We start from the raw sequence: 16366 nt of genomic DNA on the forward strand, positions 1-16366 counted from the left end.
GTTAAGCAGTTGTAAGCGGGTGTGCGCGTGTGTGCGCGAAGCTAACCGCCAGTGCGCATGCAGGAGCTCTGCGCAAACCAGCGCTAACCCGGTTACAACTGCTTAAAAGTGCCTTAGTCACTTTGATTGACAAGTCCTGTACTCAGTTCAAAAGCAAAATAAAATCCCACTGTCAGTCCCGAACCCAGGACCTTGGAAACACTAGTTTGTATGACCTACCACTAATCCATGACTCTTATACAAGAACATTGTGCTAAAATAAATATAACATGTAATAGTAGGGATGAATGTAAAGGGAATATAGGATGTGTAGTACACAAAGCATGTCATTTAGAATTACTGTCAAAACTACTGGATTCCCATAATAGTAGTGTGTGAACAGAAACAGCCATGCTAGTTGGTAGCTTGTAGATAATAATGTCAGTTAAAGTACATATATAAATGTATGTATATGTACATATATATATATATATATATATATATATATATATATATATATATATATATATATATATATATAGTTGTAGGAGTCATTGTGCATACACACTTGCTACAGGGAACATGAGAGAGGAATGGAAAAATGTGAATATACAACACAGCCTGAATCATGAGAGAGATACAAACGTTTACACTCACAGAACACTGTCCACAGCATACCAGCATGATCCCCACCCTTACAATCTGAAAGGGCAACGCCTATCCCACATACCCTTTTATAGCACTGACCTGAAATCACAGTGAGAACTACAATCAGTACACAACTGGCTGTATGCAATTAGCAAATGCTGGCTTACAATTGGTGCAGAGGCCATCACATGGACCTATGCAGATACCTACAAAAGCATCCAGTGCTAACACTCTACACATGCAATACATTCATTGCACTGTCTGGAAGCAGACAGAGGGAGAGTGAGAAGAGAGAGAGAGAGAGAGAGAGAGAGAGAGCAAAAAAAATTATACACTGTGACTCTGTCACCCGAAGCTGTCAGCAGTGACAGTGGCAGAAGCAAGCAGAAGCAGTGGTAAAGCAACCAGCTGCGACAAACACAGGTAATGCAAAGTAGCAGGTTAATAGTCTGCATACTGTGAACCCTCCAAATGTGTCATAGGTCTGTATCCATAGGTATGTCCATGTGATATGTTGTGTGTACGTAGTTCCACCAAAAGGGGATGACCATACATTACATGTCAATTAGTCTTAGGCCATGATCCTGGCAGCAGTTGTCTGTGTATTGCCCCGGCAATGGCTGTAGTGACTGCTTTGAAGGGTCAGCCAGGTTCAAAAGGCAGGAACAGCCCATCACAAAGGCACACTGGCTGGGAACAAGTGTCTGCAGGTACCCGATATCACTGCATATGCATCCCATACTGCATAATTCCATAGCTTAGCAGACCAGGCCGGTTATGCATATGATGTGGTAGTTCCCAGGGTCAGTCGAGGTGTCCCCTTAGAGGTGTGAGACCACTGTTGCTGTATGCCACTGTCCAGGTACATATCCTGTAGTATGGCCAAGATAAATTATCAGTGTTATATGCAGTTGTATGTCCTCTCGGAGTGCAGGTAGCACACATCCAGGGATACCATGAGGTCACAGTGATGCTGTGTGTTCTTCTCTGCTGAGGGTGGCCCTCACCTGGACATGTGAGATGATAGGGAGGTTACATCCTGCTGTGATAAATATTTCAACTGGTGGGGGAGAAGGAGGGGGATACGTGCACCGAACATGTCTGCAAGATTGTTGCCAATATCCGTGTGTTTGGTGAATGTTAAGTAGGTGTGTATTAACACAGAGGATATCTGAGGCATGTGGTCCATATGTGTAACATAACTGAAGAAGGCCTTGTGGTCATCCATAGTGTTTATGTCCAATTCCCTCCCAGAGTAGGCCGTGGCCGTTGTTATGACGGACTGTAGAGTAGTACCAGTGCTGACCACAGATGCCTTCCCTTAATGTGAATGTGCTCTGTCCTGCAGTAGCCTCCTGCTATTGTTATACAATCTGTCTCTGTCTGGGGTCCACCGGACAGGATGCCTAACCTTTGTGCATAGGGTCTGGGTTAGAAATGTGTGTGCAAGTTCCATGCAATCTGTGGCATGTCCGTGGTAAGCATTTGCAAAGGGGTCAGCAGTGTGGCTTGTGGCTTCCACTGGCCCATTGTGCTGCATGGATACCATCTCAGTCCCAGCAAGTGAATAACTGTCTAATCACATACATATCAAAGTAGTCTACTGTGCTGGTAACCCCGCCTACTCTGTGGCGGAAGATGAGGAGATCCACTAGAGCCTGGTGCAGGAGTATGACATCCTGTTTTCCCTCACCAGTCAGAATCAGCAGGAGAGGGCTGCACTGTGACAAGACCTGGTCCGTAGGGTAAATGATATTGGCACGCATAACAAGACATATGAGCAGGTACGACATCACTGCAGTGATTTAATCTGAAGTGTCCATCAGCGTGCATCAGATATCCACAGGCAACAGGTTGCCACAGGAGGTGGGGTGGCCACACATCCCCCCTCACCAGACTGGAGGGGCTACTCCTAAGTGCTGTGGCTCCAGCCCCGGAACACCAACAGCAGTACACCTGCATTATGATGGAGGCTGGTTCCACACAGCAGCACGACATGGAGCGTGCAGGTAATATGCCATATGTACACTTGACTGTTCTGTACACTGTATCATATGCAATATCAATGGCACAGTTGTGCCCACTGACATTAATCTCATCATTTCTGCAGGTCCCTCCAGGGTTACAGCAAGGCAGGCCATCCATGCTGGTGAGTGTGTTTAACATAACCTATAATAGTCCTGATAATGCTAGTAACAGTAGTGTAACTCAGTAGTGCTCTGTGTGTATACTGCGGGGTGTGCATGTGTGCATGTGTGCAGGTGTGCCTGTGCCCATGTGTGCAGGTGTGCCTGTGTCCACGTGTGCATGTGTGCATGTGTGCCTGTGTCCATGTGTGCATGTGTGCATGTGTGCATGTGTGCCTGTGTCTACGTGTGCATGCGTGCATGTGTGCATGTGTGCATGTGTACACGTGACCACGTGTGCATGTGTGCATGTGCCCATGTGTGCATGTGACCATGTGTGCATGTGTGCATGTGTGCATGTGTCCATGTGTGCATGTGTCCACGTGTGCATGTGTGCATGTGTGCATGTGTCCATGTGTGCATGTGTCCACGTGTGCATGTCTGCATGTGTGCATGTGTGCCTGTGTGCATGTGTGCATGTGTGCCTGTATGCATGTGTCCACGCGTGCATGTCTGCATGTGTGCCTGTGTCCATGTGTGCATGCATGCCTGTGTCCACATGTGCATGTGTGCATGTGTCCATGTGTGCATGTGTGCATGTGTGTAGAAGTGCATCACTGGTAACAATGTCTGGAGACTGTAAACTGTGTTTCCTGTCTTCCTCCCACAGGTTCTGGGGCTGCTCTGGTGATCTGCAGCAGGGAACCTGAATCCTGTGACATGACTACTGGTAGTGATGATATTTGTGTAATGGTACAGGAAGGTGTGTCAGGGTCTGCCATTGGTCAGCCAATTGACAGTACACAGCTGTCAACCCCATCATTGCGCATAGTCATCCTGCCAGTACATCCTTTGTCACCATTGTCCCTAGGTGATGGACAGGATACAGTGGGCATAGACCAGGGTAATGTGGTACCTGTGGCACATGCGTCCCAACACAGCAGCCATGGGCAGGGTCCTCCGATGGTACCACACAGACAGTTGCCCATGGGTTCTCGTGGGAGCATCTGTGGGCATACTGCCTCTGGCCGACGTGCCCAAAGAGGTCTATCAACCTCAGCTATGTTTTGAACTGTCATGCAGGCACAGTCACGTATGGAAATGTACACCAGACAGGGTCTGAGGGAGCTGAGAGCATGTCGCACAGCCATGACAGACAGTATGCGTGACATTGCGGATGCTAACCGTAACTTCACCGATGTCATAGACAGACGTTGTGGGGACATATTACAGCAGTTCCACAACCAGACGTCCATGAGCCAGGGCAATGGTGGGCATTTGCGGCATCGACGTGGCTGTATGCCAGCAGCAGCAGTAGCTGGCAGTCGGCGTGGATGACAACAGGCTCGCGCACGCCCCCATAGTGCCAGCAGCAGCCCCAGCTATGCTGGGTCTGTGCTGTCATCGGAACGCCCCAGAAGACCACGTGCACATGGCTCTGGACAGTCCCAACAGGGACTTGTGTCCAGTCAACAAACTCCCGCTTCTGATGACAGTACCCAGTCTGGCTTAGTACTGGATACGGTCCGTAGCACCCCTGCCAGGCACAGGTTCCATGTCCGTGCACACAGACACTGATCTGTATGGCCTGCCAGGTGCAGTCTGTGGCTGTCCACAAACCCCTGTATATGGCAGCCATGAGGTGGAACTGTGTGCGTGCATACACACATGCAAAATGTTAACACCTAGGGTGACCACATACATGCACACACTGCACCAACACTGCCCCAACCTGTACTGCTGCCCCTCACCAACACACATACACACACATGTCAATTGGTGGTATCAGTGGCTGACTCAGGCATACCTAATTCACACCCTGTGCATATGATGACACTGTGCCACCTCCTGCAATCTCCAACATCATTGCTTGAACAGGTAAACACGTTGCTGATGCACAGGGTGACTGCATAGAAGTGTATTAGCAGTATCATGTTGGTAACAGTACAGTGTGCTGCTATGACTGTTTGTTTATCCCAGCATGCCTGCTGCATTAACTGTATGAATGTCCTGAATTGTTATCTGCACTCATAGTACATACCAAAGTATAACAGCTGCACATAATTGCATGCCGGTGGTAAGGTTGTCAACAGATAGCCACATACATGGGTAGCACAGGGGGAAAGCTAATGCAAGTAGTGATATGCAATGGTGGACATGTACAGTAATGGTGTCAAGTTGCCCACAACGACTATGCCATGTGGATGTTCGCGCATGTAGATATGTGTGCAGTACCAATGTTATCCAAATCACAAATAACTATGACATAATATCAGTTCTACCATGGGCATCTGCGCTGTGTATTCCTGGGTACATGTTGATAGTGCCTACATATTTGCATTGTTACTTATTGTTATTGTTACCCCTTCTATGTTGTACAATGCACTACTTCCAGCCCTGTTTACTGTAGCTTTGTTTGCATGCATGTACGCTTAGGGTTCCCTGGAACACTGCTTACACCTGCAATGCAGAGTTACAGTGCTTCTGTAGACTTCTAGTGACATCTGCATAGCGTACGATACATATGTCAACTTTACACATGACAGAACGTCACTGTCTGTCCTGTATGCATGTACATTGCCTGTGACACATTGCACACGTCTTACCTGGCATTTACCCACATGTGCAGTCATATATGTCGGTGCTATGAAACAGTAGCGGTACACCCACACATACACACCTTCAGTATGTTGTTCCCCATTGGCCCTATGTGTTGGTACTCACCATGGCACTCACACTACTAAGGTAGCATGTGCAAAGGTAACCTGTGAATCGCCTCTATGGTCCAGTTGTGGTTTATGTGACTCATGTGTCAATGTCACAGCTGCCACATGTATGCAGTCAGCCATCACCCTTGGCCAGGAACGTACAACACATGTGTGGGATGCCACCACACAGCCAATCTGGGGACTGGGCTCTCTGAACCCAGTAATTCCATATCCTGTCAGGTGGCATGTCATATATACTACATCCTGGACAAACGTCAACCACAATCCTTGCTGCTACTATTGATAATACCCCTGAAGATGTTCCTGATAGTTTTGACCAGTTCTTTACTGAGACATTTCAGGCCCTAGCTAGCCATCTACCTCCTAGCTCCCCTGGTCCTGAAAGTAGCACCCCTAGAAACCTACTTGCATTCAGCTGCCAACCAGTCATCACTTCACTTCTCTGTACCTTGATTGAAACAGTGAAACCCACTACAGTTTCTGCTGATCAACTCCCTGCCGAGTACCTATTAAAATCAGATGATGCTATTGCTTACCCCGTCTCAAAGGTAATCAAACGAACCATGGTAGAATCTAAATTTCCCACCATCTGGAAAATGTCATATGTAATCCCACTTCACAAAGGAGGCAGCTCTACTGAATTCTCCAGTTATAGGCCAATAGCTATACTCTCTCCACTTGCAAAGATTATGGAAACGTTAGTCATAGACAATTCATGCACCACCTAATCCAAAATCGCATTATGGCAGACACTCAGCATGGCTTACGTCCTCATCACAGCACTACTTCAGGCCTCCTAGCCTTTACTAACACCATAAACCATACTTGCAACACTAATTATATATCCTCAGCCCTCTTTTTGGATCTTTCCAAGGCATACGATATGGTTGATCACCAACTTGTACTCCACACCCTGCAAACACTGTCTAGATACTGGAGCCTTCCAATGGTTTCAATCCTACCTGCATGGTTGACAGCAGGCTGGCCTCTGGCAGAACAAGCTCTCTAACCTTCTACCTAACACCCTCAGAGTACCACAAGGCTCTATACTAAGGCCCTTGCTGTTCTCCATCTTCATTAAAGACCTTTATACTGTCATCCCAAAAGTCAGCTGTATCCAATATGCTGAAGACTCTACTCTGATCTGCTCAGCCACATCTCCAGTAGAGTTATGGTCAGCTACCCAGACCACCTTTAATACAATAAAAAACTGGCTTTCTGAACATCGTCTTATCCTAAATCCCAAATAAACTAAACTGCTGTTATTTCACCAACACATAGGTCTACCGCTTTCACAGTTACCATAACATCAACTGATGGCACAATAATCTCCCCTGACCCATCTACTAAACTATTAGGTGTCATCATAGACAATAATCTCAAATGTGACCTACATGTTAACCAAATTATCAAAGCCATCAATAGAAAACTAGGGTCACTTTACAGAATTAAAGCCTTCCTTTCCCCTCCAGCTAAAGGTGCCATAGCTCGCTCACACCTTGTTTCAACCCTTCTGTATGCATCCCTTCTACTCTCAAATATGAACAAGACTGTCCTTAACAAACACTCAATTTGCTACAACCACATTGCCAGGTTTGCCACTGGGCTGCCTTTTAGGACACATCATTGCATCAATCTAAATCAGCTTGGTTGGCTTGCAATACCCAGCCTAATACAGTATAACCAACTGATTATGGCCTATAAAATCCTCTATAATCCAGACAATACTCCTGCATTTCAAATATTATCACCCCCTATAACAATCCTAGACTGCTTCGATCCTCTAACAAACTACTAATTCAGACTAGCAAGTTTAATAACACACCCGGTGATTCTCTCTTTGCAAACTCTGTAAGTAGATCCTGGAACTCACTTCCAGCTGATATTACCCTACTGTCCACCTTAGGTCAATTTAACACTAGACTCATACAACATTTGTCACTTAACTGGCTATGTCAATGTATCAAGCCTGGCTAACTCGAATGTGTAATATCTGTGAACCACTTTACTGTGTAATTTAATTTAATCCTAACTTGTGCTCAGGACTAACATTAACCTGTGGAACATGTTTAACTTGCTTACTTATGTAATCTCTGTAAATAATCTGTTTGTAATATGTAATGCTGGTATTATGTAATGCTGTATCTGCTACCCTCGTAGCTTGTCTCCACGGGCCTCCCCTGGAAATGGACATGCATCCAGTCGGACTATCCCGGTCAACAAATGTAGGATAAATAAATAAATAAATAAAATATATTACAGTGACTACAAAACAATTCAGATATTGACACGCACTGACAGCATGCTGAACACACTGGGGCATACGTGGGGACTCAGAATAGCATCCTGCCTGGACATCACACACCTCCGCAGCTGGCACACAGGCATATGTTCCGTTGGAACAGAGCACATGCCACACATGGCACGCACATCCCCTGTGCCACACACTCACAGCCTGTAGGGCTACACAACACACCTGCTACAGACGTGTCAGGTACCTGTCTTGTGTGCTGCACTGGGGTCCCACTCAACAGGCTGTATCTGGTGAAGGTCACAGTGATATGCCTCAGGGCACTATGGTCCACCACAGAACACATGCATACAGGTCAGTCAGAGGCATGGACACATATGACTCACTCATTGACCATGCCAGTATGGCTGCCTGAGACATACCTCCCTTGACTACATGATAGGGAACATAGAATGGATCTCTCAGCATGTGGCACAGGCCAGTATGAGCCTGATGTTGGTTGCCAACATACCCTCACCAGGTATTCTACCACTATATGTGGAAAGGGTGTTGTATGTCTACATTATGCTCAGTCTCCACTGTCATTCATAGGGTATCCACTGGCTGTCAACGTGTGCTTACATGCTAGGGAAGCCACAATGATGTGCAAGGGTCATCTTGCACGTGACACCCATGGCCCGATGTATAATGGCAAAGCTCCTTGGTACACACATACTGCCTTATGCTGCAGGACATGGTTTACATAGCCACCTCCATGGGTATCACACAGGTTAGGACACTAACAGTGCTGCTACACAACAACAGCAGTGTACACCGTAAGATGCATGCACCAGACACTGCCCTCAGCACGGTGAACTGCAATGTCTGTGCAGTACCAGATTCATGATTCATGGCTCACAGGTGTTACCCATCACTGACAGGTTATGCCCCATACCATGCCTGTCATCCCCTACACATGTAACACACATGGATAGGGGGGGTGGTATCCCAAGGTACCACAGATACACACACCTCCAGGTTGTTGGCACAGCACAAACCATCAGGGCCTAATCATGTGCAGTTAACAGTGTGTCGGACTGCCATCTGGTTCATAGCCTGGCACACACAACCCTCCCATACACAGGAAGACCACCTATCCTCCATAACATCATTGGCAATATGACAGTCTCAAGAACTGTGTTTATATGGCTGGACTGCATCCAGCCAAACATTGTGTGTGAGCATTACTGTAGCTACAACACACTAGTTGAAGGGTTCACAACATGTGGTCACTGAATTGCAGTGGAATGACATGTTACCACTACCACAACAGGTGGGAACATGCAGCACCTGTACATCGACTACATGTACACTATATGGCCCAGACCAGATGTGCATCCCCTGCTGTAGGTATTTCACCATATACACCCACACTGTATAGAGACATACCACGTGCGGACCCTGCACAGTAAGACACAGTCATATTGGTATACATTGCAAATACCATTTATCCACTCGAGGCATGTGTCAGACATGGTAACTAGTGCAGGTCACAGGTATTTATGTGTATGTGTCACGCACATACATCATGTGTGCAATGCCATAGCTGGTTTAGGCAATGGCATGCATTGTTATGTACAAAGACCCACACAAGGTCATACTGTGTGACACAACCACATGTGGCAGTTGTGGGTTACCAAAACATACCTATCTGTACTCTGACAATGGTAATAGACACAGTAGCAGAGCGCACTATTGGCATTACTAGCCAACTAGCCCTGTTTGGCTGTGTTGATAGTGTGGTGACATCCCCTGTGTTTACTGGGGGAGTATGCAGCATCTGGTGTATTGTAGTATTTGCCAAAAGGATCTGTTCTCTTACACTTGCATTTACACACACCCTAGTACCACCCCACACACACGCACACTTGCAGGATTCATTCCCCTACCTAACTAGGTCATGACACGTGAGAGAGAAGCATTAGCAAAGCGCACTATTCAGTTTACTAGATAGTTCCTCTTCTCTGGCTGTACTTATAGGGTGCTGACAACATCAGTATTTTGAAAGGGTAATGTGCATCAGGTAGTGTGATCTCCTGATTGCCAAAACTAACATGTTTTTCATACGGAAATGCACACACACAAACTCCCCACATCCAAACACACACAAATGCCATTGACAGGTATCAAACTCCTATTTAACTACATTACGATACTCGGGAGAGATGCATTAGCAGAGTGTGCTATGCACATCACTGGGAGGTTTCCCTTCTCCTGCTGTACTTATAGGGTGCTGACATCATCTGTGTTTAGAAAGGGGAGAGTGCATCCTGTAGTGTGTTCTCCCAGTTGCCAAAAGGGACATTTCCCTCACACAAATTTGCACACACACCAAACCCCCTCATCCAAACACACACACTTGCCATTTGCAGGATTTAAACCACTATTTGACTATGTTATGACACTCAAGATGGATGCATTAGCAGAGTGCGCTATTCGCATTACTGGGAGGCTTCTTTTCTCCTGCTGTACTTATAGGGTGCTGACATCATCTGTGTTTAGAAAGGGGAGTGTGCATCCTGTAGTGTGTTCTCCCAGTTGCCAAAAGGGACATTTCCCTCACACAAATTTGCACACACACCAAACCCCCTCATCCAAACACACACACTTGCCATTTGCAGGATTCAAACCACTACTTAACTATGTTATGACACTCTAGACAGACACATTAGCGGAGCGCGCTATTTGCATTACTAGGAGGCTTTTCTTCTCTTGCTGCACTTATAGGGTGCTGACATCATCTGTCTTTAGAAAGGGGAGTGTGCATCCTGTAGTGTGTTCTCCCAGTTGCCAAAAGGGACATTTCCCTCACACAAATTTGCACACACACCAACCCTTTTCACCCAAACTTACCATTTGCAGGATTCAAACCACAACCTAACTATGTTATGACACTTGAGACGGACGCATTAGCGGAGTGTGCTATTCGCATTACTGGGAGGCTTCCCTTCTCCTGCTGTACTTATAGGGTGCTGACATCATCTGTGTTTAGAAAGGGGAGGATGCATCCCGTAGTGTGTTCTCCCAGTTGCCAAAAGGGACATTTCCACACACACTAGCCCCCCCTCATCCAAACACACACACTCGCCATTTGCAGGATTCAAACCACTACCTAACTATGTTATGACACTCGAGATGGATGCTTTAGCAGAGCACACTATTCGCATTCCTGGGAAGCTTCCCTTCTCCTGCTGTACTTATAGGGTGCTGACATCATCAGTGTTTAGAAAGGGGAATGTGCATCCTGTAGTGTGTTTTCCCAGTTGCCAAAAGGGACATTTCCCTCTCACAGCCTTTCACACACACAAACCCCACTCACCCAGACACACGCACACTGAGCATTCGCAGGATTTGAACCCCTGCCTAACTATATTATGACACTTGAGGGAGACGCATTAGCAGAGGGCACTGTCCGAATTATTGGGCATCTGTTCTGCACCTGTAGTATTAATAGGGTGCTGACATCTTTATTTCTACAGAGGTATGTAGATGTAGTACTACCTGTCAGGTGGGGGATAGCATATATATGCATTTGCAGCCACCTACGTCAGGGTCAGATATGCACATCGCACTGGCAGGTTATGTTCTATACCATGCTTTGGGACCACAGGACCTGTAACACACAACACAACCAGTCCAGAACACCACACCCACATCCAGGACACACACTTAGCTTCCCTGGGAACAGTGCCAGGATATGCAGGTATTCACATACACCATTCCAGTTGTTAACATCAGGTATAGGGATATTGTGTGTGAGGACTACTCAGGCCTCTACCAGTTTACCCTATGGCCACTACAATTTGTGGGTCCATGTGGTATGGCAGAACCACACACCACAGCCACATGGGTGAATACATATTGCATCTGTCCATCTGCAACGTGGGTACTCACTGTTCCACACCAGAGGTAGACCACCATTGTTGATATCTGACCATACCCACCTTTCCCTGGACATCCATATCTCATCTCCACCCCCAGGCAAGGTTGTCACTGCACACAAACTGTGTTTAGCACAAGCAGACTCTACACTTGTGTAGACTGGGGTGGATGACTTCAGAGGACCCATGCTGGAGGACTATACTGGCCACTCAGCATAATCCTTGACAATTGCATTCTATGAGCATGTGTACAGTTTGCATTGGTCATGCTATTCCACATATACCCATGACTGCTCCACAACAAGACACCTGTCAGCTGTACACCAGCCATATATGCGCCGTTCAACAGACAGAGTGACCTAATACATTGCAGAGCTGTGGCCCACAGAGTGAGGACATCTGTGGACAGTTCCGGCATGGCACTTCATTCACACATACTCATTACAACACAGTGTTGACAGTGGAATCGTCCAGAGAATGCAGATAGGGCTCCCCTCAGTCTGTTATTGACAGACACCTACTGTCAGAGATCCTCAGCAACCCTCTCACAGCACACACCGACAACATGGCTGTGGCTTAGCACATTCAATCCCTGAGACCTCCATGGTGCCCCTGCTTGACAGAGGCACAGCTCACTAGCCTCACATGTTGCCTTCTGTGACCTACTTTACAGTGGCACAGTAGCCTACTATCCTGGGGATGCAGATGCCAAGCACACTCTGGCTGAGCTGTCAGTCCCTGGGCAAGAAGCCTAGTATTGACCTCTCCACCCATATGTTCAATTGTTGGATGCACAATATTTGTTGTGCTGTTCTACTGTTTGCAGGTCTTTATTGCCATGGCATTCCCTGTTTCTATGACCAACTTGTGTATCTGTGGAAGATGTTTGCATATGAGGGTGATCCACTATATCACTTATGTGTCTGTGGTCATTTACTGTGTGCACTGGGCTACTTGCTGTGTTGTGGTTGGTTATTGGACTGACATGTACAAATACCAGATATGTGTGGCCAACTGCTAAACGGAGATATGGCCTAAGTGTGTGAGCATGCCCAGTTCAGCCTTTCCATGGCATGTTGTCTGACATATGCCTCATTTATCAAAGTGTGCGAGCATGGCCAGTGTGAGCTTTCCATATGTTGCACTCTGAAGTCCACCACATATTTGGGTGTGTGTGAACTTCGACAATATCGCACGTTTATGATTGCGTGTTGGGTGTCATGTTGTGTACTAACTGGCCAACTGCTTCGTGTCTGCCACAATGGGGATTATACTGTGCCTGCAGGGATTGCATGGGATACTTTGCAGACAGTTCTCAACATACTTTCATAATGACCTAACACTGTAGTACCGTATAGTGTACTGGTTCGGTACTTTCACTGTGGTGGACAGTATCCTGGGCTTTAGTCCTATGACTGCTTGACATCTTCATAGTGAGCACAACAGACTGTGTAGGGGGCAGTTGTGCACATATGACCATGTTGCAATATGTTCAGATATGGACTACCTACACCAGGCTAGTCCAACATTGCTAGTATATTCCACAACATGGGTGGACATTGGCAAACACTAGCGATGTTCCCTAGGCCATTTCTGATGCTAGTCACAGGGTGTGTTTGTCCTTCAACACACATTGTGACTGGAGTTTGCCATTACATATGTCATGGTTAGTATACTGTGCCTCCGTCTACCTCTGACATAACAGTGATACCCAGGGTAGCCTACCATCTCCCATACACTCATCAGGATGCCTCTTGAGGGGTGTCGATATGTGGATCTCTGGCTGACCTGTACCAGGAGTTTACTGAAGTGTGGGGGTGCCTTCTCTGTTATGGATCATTCTGTACAGCTTGTCCTATGTATGTCAGTGCTGGGGTTCAGGTCTCTCATGTGCATAGCTCACTGCCATTCAGATTGTACAAGGTGCAACATGTTCATTCATTCCAGGTTGGACATGGCTTCATACATCAGGCACAGCTTTCCTGTAGCTGGGAAGGATGGCGGTGTGTGGGGCTGCGGTTTGTTTACTCAGGCAACACATGGCATCTGTTCATGCTCTTTGCTACCCCTGGTGGGGTACTGTTGTGGACTTTACAGTTGATGGAGGTGTCTGCTGTGGTATATCCCACAGGGGCTATTGTAGTCAGTTGTGATGCTGATGGAGGATGGCTGCAGAGCCACAGTGAGTTCCCCTTATCTACATCTGCCAACCTTCATGTTTGGGTGGGTATATGGTACATGTTTCTGCAAACACTACAGCCACATGTTTGTCCAGTACAGGATATTTATCACCTTTTGTACCCAGGTCTCACATTACATGTTAGGTACCTCATGGGTTAACACCTGTGTGGTAATTTGTGGGCACTTACTGTATATCCACAGTGATTGTCTATACACAGTTCTGCAATTAGCTTGCTGACATGGCTATGGCTACAGTTGTCTGTTTGTAGGTGGCCCTTTTGTGGGTTGCTTGTGTCAGCTGGGGGTCGGATATGGTGGGCTGTTTGTACTCCTCTGCATACATGCCCAGTCACAGTCCTTCCATGTTGGCCTATACCTATGGGACATGTATACAGAATGGGGGTGGGGGGGCCAAGACCAGGCCTTGTGGGATGCCACTCATATCCGCTTTGTAGTCTGACATGGATGCGGCATGTCTGACCATGTCAGTTCTGTCCTTGGTCTGCTTTGCAACCCCTCTACTGACATAGGGCTGTATATTTAAGCTGGTGAACATGTCCATACTGAACTCATACGGTATTGTCTAGAAGCATGTGCACGATCCAGCTACACTGTGTGGACCACATAGCCCTCATCAATAACCTTAATGACTGCTTCAAATGGGTCAGACATGTTTAGGGGCCGGTTCTGCAGTTACAACAGCCACAGTGTGTAGGGTCCAGTATCAGTAGGTCCACAATAGCCTTCAGTCTGCGGTACATACTGATCCTTTCCATAGCTGTGCAGAACAAGCTTGTCAGGATCCTGGGGTGATAGTTTGGAGTATCCATTCAGGCAACACCTTTGTTGTGATGGACCACTGTTGTTGTACACTGCTCTTTGGGTACATATCCTGTGGTAAGGCTGACAGTGGGCATTAGTGTGATTTGGCATTCCATTATTCTTGGGGTCCATGTTGGCCTCAGCACAGGACACCATCACATACCTTTGCTGCTGTGTGTTCTGCTTTGCAGATGATGGCTGTTACCTCAGCATCTGCAATGTCAGGGGACCATCTGCTGGGATAGGTATTTTGCACTCGGGGGGGGTGTTTGCACTTCACCTGACAGGTTGTATGTTAGCAATATGTGTGTGTGTTTGGTATGTTGTTTGTAATATCTGTGTGATTCGGAGCATATCTGTGGATGCCCAACATGGTTCCTACCATCAGTTGGGTAAGCCTTGTGATTATCCTTAGTGTCCTGTACATTTTGTATCTTCATAGGTTCATGGGTTCATAGTAGGCTAGACACCCTAGGCCATTAGTAAGCCTAGCTAGAGTGTGTGTGTCTTTCGCCACCCCTTGCTATGTTCAATTATGGCCATTTATGAGGTTCTTCACTGTGCCTCTGTCTGGTCGTGACACAGTGGGGACCCCCAGTATACATGTACGGTCATCCATCCACTTGGCAATATTCCTGTTGAGGGGTGTCAAGTGAGGGGCTCTGCCTACCATGAACTGGGATCCTGTTTCTGGGTGTGGGGAGCCTATGGGTTATGTATCTGTCCCTCCAGCACATCTTATTTCATTATGTGTTGAGGTTGACATCTGTGACTCTCACAGCTCCAATGGCTTTGATTTCTTGTGGTGTAGCATGTCCATTACTCCTGTGTTGGACATGGCCTTGTACAACAGACATACAATGCCTCTGTGTAGGCAGTGTGTGACTGCAGTCAGCTGGGGTGTCTACAGCCAAGCAGCATATGACATATATTTCACACCCTTTATCCTGTTGGTGGGGTAACTATGAGGTCTTCTGAACCGCTGCAGGTGTCACGTATGGTATATCCCATATGAGTCATTGTACTAGATTATGGGTCTGATAAGGGAACAGTACAGTGGCACAGTGATCTCTGTTGATGTTGATGTGAATCCTTTCATGGTACGGTGTCCAGTATCAACAGTCTTCATAGCCACATTGGCATTGTGGGTGTCACATGACAGATTAATGTCGACCTGTGTCCCTAGGTCCCTGATTACACATTGCATGCATAATGGTTTGACACCTATGTGGTACTTTGTGTGTACCTTGTCTGGTATTTGGTGGGACATTCATACTGTCCAGTGTCTTCAGATGTCTGGGTGGAGTTCTTGTGTGTATGAGTGTGGTCTGTCGCATGCTACAGACTGTACAGCAGTTTTGACTACAGTTATGTGCACATGGGTGGTGTCCACTGCTTTGTGCATTGTCAGTTACCTGGCAATATGGGTGTCTGTGCTGCATATGGATACTCCCCCTCCTTTGATGTTTTGGTGCAGGTGTTGGGGCCATAACACATGATATGTGGTATAACCTAGTAGTGCTGGTGTGCTATCACTAGGCTTGCAGCAGGCTTCTGTCACTGGACAGACATCAATGTTCTCCATAATGGGAAGTGCCTCAGGGGCATGCATATTGCAGTTTACACATCTGGCATTGGTCAGCATTACCCTTATGTTTCCTACCACTTATGTTTTCTAGGGTGGTGGGTAGTCGTTTTGGCCTTGCCTAC

This window comes from Protopterus annectens, chromosome 1.part1 (assembly GCF_019279795.1).
Source record: "Protopterus annectens isolate FY-2018-M chromosome 1.part1, PAN1.0, whole genome shotgun sequence".
NCBI lineage: Eukaryota > Metazoa > Chordata > Ceratodontiformes > Protopteridae > Protopterus > Protopterus annectens.